This window comes from Trichechus manatus, unplaced genomic scaffold (assembly GCF_000243295.1).
Source record: "Trichechus manatus latirostris isolate Lorelei unplaced genomic scaffold, TriManLat1.0 scaffold00111, whole genome shotgun sequence".
Classification (NCBI taxonomy): domain Eukaryota; kingdom Metazoa; phylum Chordata; class Mammalia; order Sirenia; family Trichechidae; genus Trichechus; species Trichechus manatus.
Window position 1 is genome coordinate 1,095,749 of NW_004444047.1, and position 6,012 is coordinate 1,101,760.

At 60.0% G+C, this 6,012-nt stretch overlaps 1 protein-coding gene across 2 annotated transcripts in view; it reads left to right on the plus strand.

Annotated features, from left to right (window-relative positions):
- Positions 1–6,012, plus strand: part of TBC1D14 (TBC1 domain family member 14) — a 93,151-nt gene that overhangs the window by 426 nt on the left and 86,713 nt on the right. Inside the window, exon 1 of one of the 2 annotated variants that reach the window (XM_004383498.2) lies at positions 1–135. The exons of the other annotated variant lie outside the window; for it this stretch is intronic. The gene's annotated coding sequence lies outside the window, so the exon portion shown is untranslated. The remainder of the gene's footprint in view (positions 136–6,012) is intronic. 2 annotated transcript variants of the gene reach the window in all.

Genomic DNA, 6,012 nt, shown 5'->3' on the forward strand with positions numbered 1-6,012 from the left:
CGCACCTGCCGCCCGCTCCGGTCTCCCACCGCTGCCGCGCCCGCGTCCTGGCCGCGCGAGTTGCGGGTCCCGCGGGACCTGCCTTGGCTGCAGGCCCGCAGGCGCCGGGGATGGCGTCGGATGCGCTCTGACTCGGTACTGAGGGCCGCGAGGGGGAGGGAGGAACGAGGGGGGGCGCCACCTGCTGGGCCCGGGCCTGGAGGGGGTCCACGGGCGGGGGTTTCCCGTGGTCGGGGGCAGTCCTCGGGCGGGGGCCGCTCGTCACCCCTACGGAGTCACGCGTACGACGTACTCTTTTCCCGAACTTGAGGAAACTTTCTCCTCAGCCGCTGGCCTCGGGGCGCCCTGGGCCCTCCGCCTGAGGGAGATCACCAGCCCCAGCGACCCAGACCCTCCGCCTGAGGGACCCCGCGCCCCGTGGTCTCTGCTTAAGAGGACCCCCACCCAGGGCCCTGACCCTCTCCACCTGCTCCCCCCCGCCGTCTCCACTGCCCTGTGGCCCAGGACAGGCCCCCCCAGGAGTGTGCTCTGGGCGGGTGGGCTTGGCCAGCCTGAGAACAGTTCGTCAGGGGTCCGAGGGGTCGTCCGGCCCACCGCCCTTGGAGCCTTGCGAGGCCCAGGCAGTGAGCATTTTAGTGGGCTCGTCATTTCTGTGTTCAAGCTGCCCAGAGTCCGTTTCCTCCAACGTGGGATGGAAGCTTTGCCTTGGAAGGTTCTAGTGCACCCATGCATTTTGCCACTGCTGGGAGCCCGTGGGACTGGCTTGGTGATTTCATTTGCTGGGGTCAGCGGTGTCCGCGGGGTGCAAACACTTGCATTTACAGAGGGTGGGCTGTGTGCTGGGCGCTCTGTGCTTCGCTGGACAGGGCTAGCCCTAACGGCGACCCGATGGCTGTCTGTGAACTCTGCCCCCTGCCAGGTTACCCAGGTCCGCCCGGCTTCTTCCCGGAGCCTCTGCCTCCTGCCCAGCCTGGGTTCCCAGCACCCCCAGGCTCTTCAGTGTCCTGGTCGTCCTACACGTGTGACCCCAGGTGTGGGCCCCACTGGACCCCCGGGCTCCCTGCTGTCCTGGCTGTCACACGTGTATGCTCAGCCGGATCCCCAGCTCTGGTGAGAACCTGTGCTCCAGGTTCTTGAGTGGCTGCACAGGTGGGGCACATTCTGGAAGCTGGACTAAGGGAGGTCAGGTATCAGGCTCCGAGTCGCCCAGCAGGAGAGAGGCAGCTGTGGCTCAGGCTGAGCCGCTCATCTTTGCGTTCTCCACGCCCTGGGCCGCTGGCACTGGGCTTTGCACTGAGCTGGGACTCATGTTTGTGAAACTTCACAATCTGCCCCCAGCCCACCCCTCACCCTCTGCGTTGGAGCTGCTCACCTGGCTTCTGGATGATGCCCGTGTCCCCTTGGTCCTGCGGATCAGTTCCTGCCCTTCCCCCATCCCTCTCGAGTTCCGCTCTGACAGTGAGGACAGGCCGTCTAGCCGTGGGTTTGGGGGTCTTCTCCCGCCCCTCAGAGCGTCTCCCAGCCGCCCGGGGCTTACTCCCTGTCACGCCCGCAGCCTCAGCCTGGGTCCCTGCCTGGCGTGTTGCGGCTGTACATGGAGACTTTGAGGCCTAAGATGTGTCGCCAAAATAGGCATTCATGTGTTTATTATATAAAAGAGGGTTTTAGGATAGGAACATATGTGTGCAAAATGTGGGCGTGAGGAAAGCTTCCAGGCTGGGGTTGTTTTAGGAGCCTCTGGGTGGTGTAGATGGTTAATGCTCCGGCTGCTGCTGAAACATTGCAGGTTCCCATCCACCCAGAGGTGCCTTGGAAGAAAGGCCTGGCGATCTACTTACGAAAAATCAGCCATTGAAAACCCTATGCAGCGCAGTTCTACTCTGGCATACATGGGGTTGCCATGAGTCAGGCTTGACTCCATGGCAGCTGGTTCTGGGGGTTGCGTAGAACTCTAGGTGGTGGAGCGGGGAGGGCTTGACTCAACAGCAGCTGGTCCTGGGGTTATTTAAAACTCTAGGTGGTCGAAGTGGAAGGGCTTGACTCGACGGCAGCTGGTCTTGGGGTTTAAAATTCTAGGTGGTCGAGCAGGGAGGGCTTGACTCCATGGCAGCTGGTCCTGGGGGTTGTGTAGAGCTCTAGGTGGTCGAGCTGGGAGGGCCCCAGGTGGATCAGCTTGGTAGCCCCCTCATTTTGCAGATGGGGAAGTTGAGGCCCAGAGTGAAGTCAGTGCCACACAACAGGTGTGAGGAGAGACGGGACAGGAAGAAGCTGCACGGTGAGGCAGTGCAGATGAAGCCTGGCCGCCTTAGGAGGGTCTGGGCCTGTCTATGCAAATGGGCCTTAGCTCAGTGGGGCTGCGGAGGGGAGGCGGTCCCTCTGGGGCCAGGAAAGAACCAGCCAGTCTCTTAGCTCACCTCGTGCCAGGCACGATTCTAAAGGCCTCACATGGACCTTGTCCCCATTTCACGACAGGGAAACTGAGGCGCAGGGAAGTTAAGAATCTAGCCCAGGGCTGCACAATGGGTTAAGTGTAAGAGCTGGGATTTGAACTCAGGCAGTCTTACTTCCAGAACCTGCATCCCCTCTGCTCCACCCCCGCCCTGTTTATTTTCTTTTAGAACTTGTCTATTGAAGTTTAACAATCACACAGGAGTCAGTAAAGATTGTTAAGTGCTGGGGTTATCAGCTGTCACAAGTGCAGGGGCCTGCATTTGTAAGCTCTCCAGCAGGCCATAGATGGACTCTGCTGTCACATCTGGTTTGAATCCAGCTTCTTGCTCTGGGACCTTGGGTAAGATGCTGAAAACCAGTTGTCGTGGAGCTGACTGACTGCATGCATGTCAGAGTAGAGCTGTGCTCCACAGGGTTTTTAATAGCTGGTTTTTTGGAAGTAGATCACCAGGCCTTTCTTCTGAGGTGCCTCTGAATAGACTTGAACCTCCAACCTTTTGGTTAGCAGCCGAGCGCTCAACTATTTGTACCACCCACGGACTCCTGTGAGTTGCTTGTTGTTGGGTGCCGTCAAGTCGATTCCGACTCATAACGACCCTGTGTACAACAGAACAAAACACTGCCCGGTCCTGCGCCATCCTCACAATCGTTGTGACATGTGCCAACACCAGTTTTCACATGCATGTGAGGCAACTGAAAACACCATAGCTTGGAATCAGGGCACCTTCGTCCTTAAGGCGACATCTTTGCTTTTGAACACCTTAAAGAGGTCTTTGCTGCAGATTTGCCTGATGCAGCGCGTTGTTCGATTTCTTGACTGCTGCTTCCATGGGCGTTGATTGTGGATCCAAGTAAAGTGAAACCCTTTACAACTTCAGTATTTTCTCCATGAGTTGCTTAGCCTCTCTGAATCCAAGTGTCTCCGGTGTACTCTGCAGGGTTGTCATGATGAGAGCGGGTGTCTGTGATGGTGCCTGTCCTGTCTGTCCTGGGGCGCGCTCAGTGAACACTCGCTATTCTTGATAGTTAAGAGGATAGATCGGATTGGCTTTGTCCCGTGGACTGAATATCTTCTAACCTGCTGTTTGTGTCTAGGTTACTGCTCAGGTACTTAGGATGTTTCATGTTGGCAAATCACTAAGTGTAGCTGAAATGTGTTGTGGGGGAGAACCCCCATGCCTTGAAAGTCCTCAGGTTAAAATGTCCCACTTGTGCCCATTAAACGGTGGGGTTTATGCTGTGGGTGGTGTACGTTACCTGTTTGTCCTTTAGAGTTGGGAAGGAGCCTTTGGGGACCCTGCACAGTTGGACCTCGACGTCTGCCCAGGTTGCTGAAGTGTTCGTGGACAGAAACTCATTTAAACAGCATGTGCAAAGCTCTAGGCGCCTAAGAGTCGCCATTCACGCTTCAGAGGAATATCTGGAGCTGCTGTGGCTTATGTTTTAGGATTCTTTTTTCCTCAAGAATCATCCGTTCAAGAGCCAAACTACTCTTCTAACTGGTTTTCCACTGTACGTAACACGAACAGACCCGCTGTTTCACGCATCTTCCGTAGCAGTGGGAAGAGTCGGGTCCAGCTTCATTGTTGCGAGTCTTTGGCTGTGCCTTGGTGTCCTGGTCTGAGTCATGGTAGGACCGTGGTGCTGGCCTCGTGGGTCGCCGTGGAGATGCAGGGCAGTGGGCGCAGACGTTGGGCGTGGTGCTTTACCTATGCTGTGCCCGTGTCACGTGCCCGAGGTTGTCTGTGTCCAGTCGCCCCTCCCCTGGAACCCGAGCCCCAGGCCTGCCTGTGCCTCCCGCCTCGTGGGCCTCTCTGCCCCAGTCCGACACCGAGTCAGCAGAGACCGGGCTGAGGGTGCTGGACGAGCACACACATGGTCGAGGCCGTGCCCCGACCACAGGCTCTCCTGTGTTAGAGTGCACGTCAGAGGCCGGCTCGCCCGACTCCCCCGCTTGGCGGTCCGCGTTCTGTGGGTCCAGATGAAGTCCTGGTGGAGGTGCCCTCCTGTGGGGCTGAGTCCCACCAGAGTCCTCCCCAGGGAGGCGAAGGAGCACCCAGGGAGCCGAGTGAGAATGGCAGGGTCCTGGAGACCAAGGTGCAGGCTGGGTGAGGCCTTTCTGAGCGGCAGGCTGTGTCTGTCGACAGCCTCACAGGGTGACGAGCGTGAGCAGGGTGCTGGTGTCCCGGGAGGGTTTTGTGAGCCCAGAGATTACCCAGGGGTCTGTGGTCCCAGAGGGGCTCGAGCCCCAGCTCTGCCATGTGAGGGTGGAGACCGTGGGCATGGCATGGGGGGGGGGTCCCCGTGTGCCTCAGTTTCCTCCCTGTGCAGCGGGCACACCTCGCTCGTGGCGCCGGTGAGGAATAAGCGAGTGGCCTTGTTCGGTGGGAATTTCATGGTGGTGCTCTGGTGGTAGGGCCCAGGCAGAGGCGCCTGCCTTCAGGACATGCTGAGCGGAAAGGAGCCAGGGCACGGGAGCCGTGCAGCGCTGGCATGGCTGGGAGGCCTAGTGCGCTGTCTGTGCCACCGTCCACAGGGATCAGACGCAGGGACGCCCCTTCAGGCTCCTCTTAGGACAGGGAGGGCGGCTTGGAGCCGGCACCTGTGGGCGGGTGCCTGTGGGCAGGCGGCACCTATGGGTGGGTGCCTGTGGGTGGGCAGGGTCCGCAGGAAGCTAGTGCCGGGATGTCTGTGGGGTGGGGGGCAGCGTATTCTCCCAAGACCCAGGAGCCAGGAGAAGGGAGGACCCACAGCTCGCTGGAAGAGGGCTTCCCAGAGGAGGCTTTGCTGCACGTGAGCCTGTCTGTTTGGGAAGCTTGGTTGAGTGTCTCCTTGTGCCATGCACTGCAGGGCCCCAGGGGCACCGATGGTCGGGCCTGTTCATGAGAAGCTGTGCTGGGTACAGGGGGCCGGGTGTTGGAGAGGGGAGGGCGCAGGAGGCTGGAGAGGGGGCAGGGCCCAGCCTGAGTGCAGCTGAGGCCTCTGTGTGTTCTCCTTGGAGAGGCTGGCTGCAGAGGCCTGGGGTCCTCTGTCCACCCTGCAGCTGTCTGGGGTACGTGGCACTGTTGGAAAGCACGTGGCCTGGGTGCTGCCGGGAGGTTTGTGGACCCTCTGAGCTTGGTGTCAGAGTGTGCTGCAAGTGAAAGTGCCTTTCCCCTTTTTGATTTATTTCATGAAGGCGGACGGCCCGTTCCTAAAGTTGAGCCTGGTCGTGGGGCAAGCAGAGGACTCAGCCCTGGGCACTCTCCGTGGCGGCCATGGCAGCGGGAGGATGGAGAGGAGAGGAGAGGGTTGCCACCACCAGGGGCCTGGTGTTCCATCTTGGTGCTCGGCCAGGGAGGGGTGGTCCCAGTGCTGAGCTGTGGAGAGGCGTCCCAGCACTCAGCCATGGGTAGGGGGGGTCCCAGCACTCAGCCATGGGGGGGGGGTGGTCCCAGCACTCAGCCATGGCGGGGGGGGTCCCAGCACTCAGCCATGGCGGGGGGGGTCCCAGCACTCAGCCATGGTGCGGGGGGGTCCCAGCACTCAGCCATGGCTGGGGGGGAGTCCCAGCACTCAGCC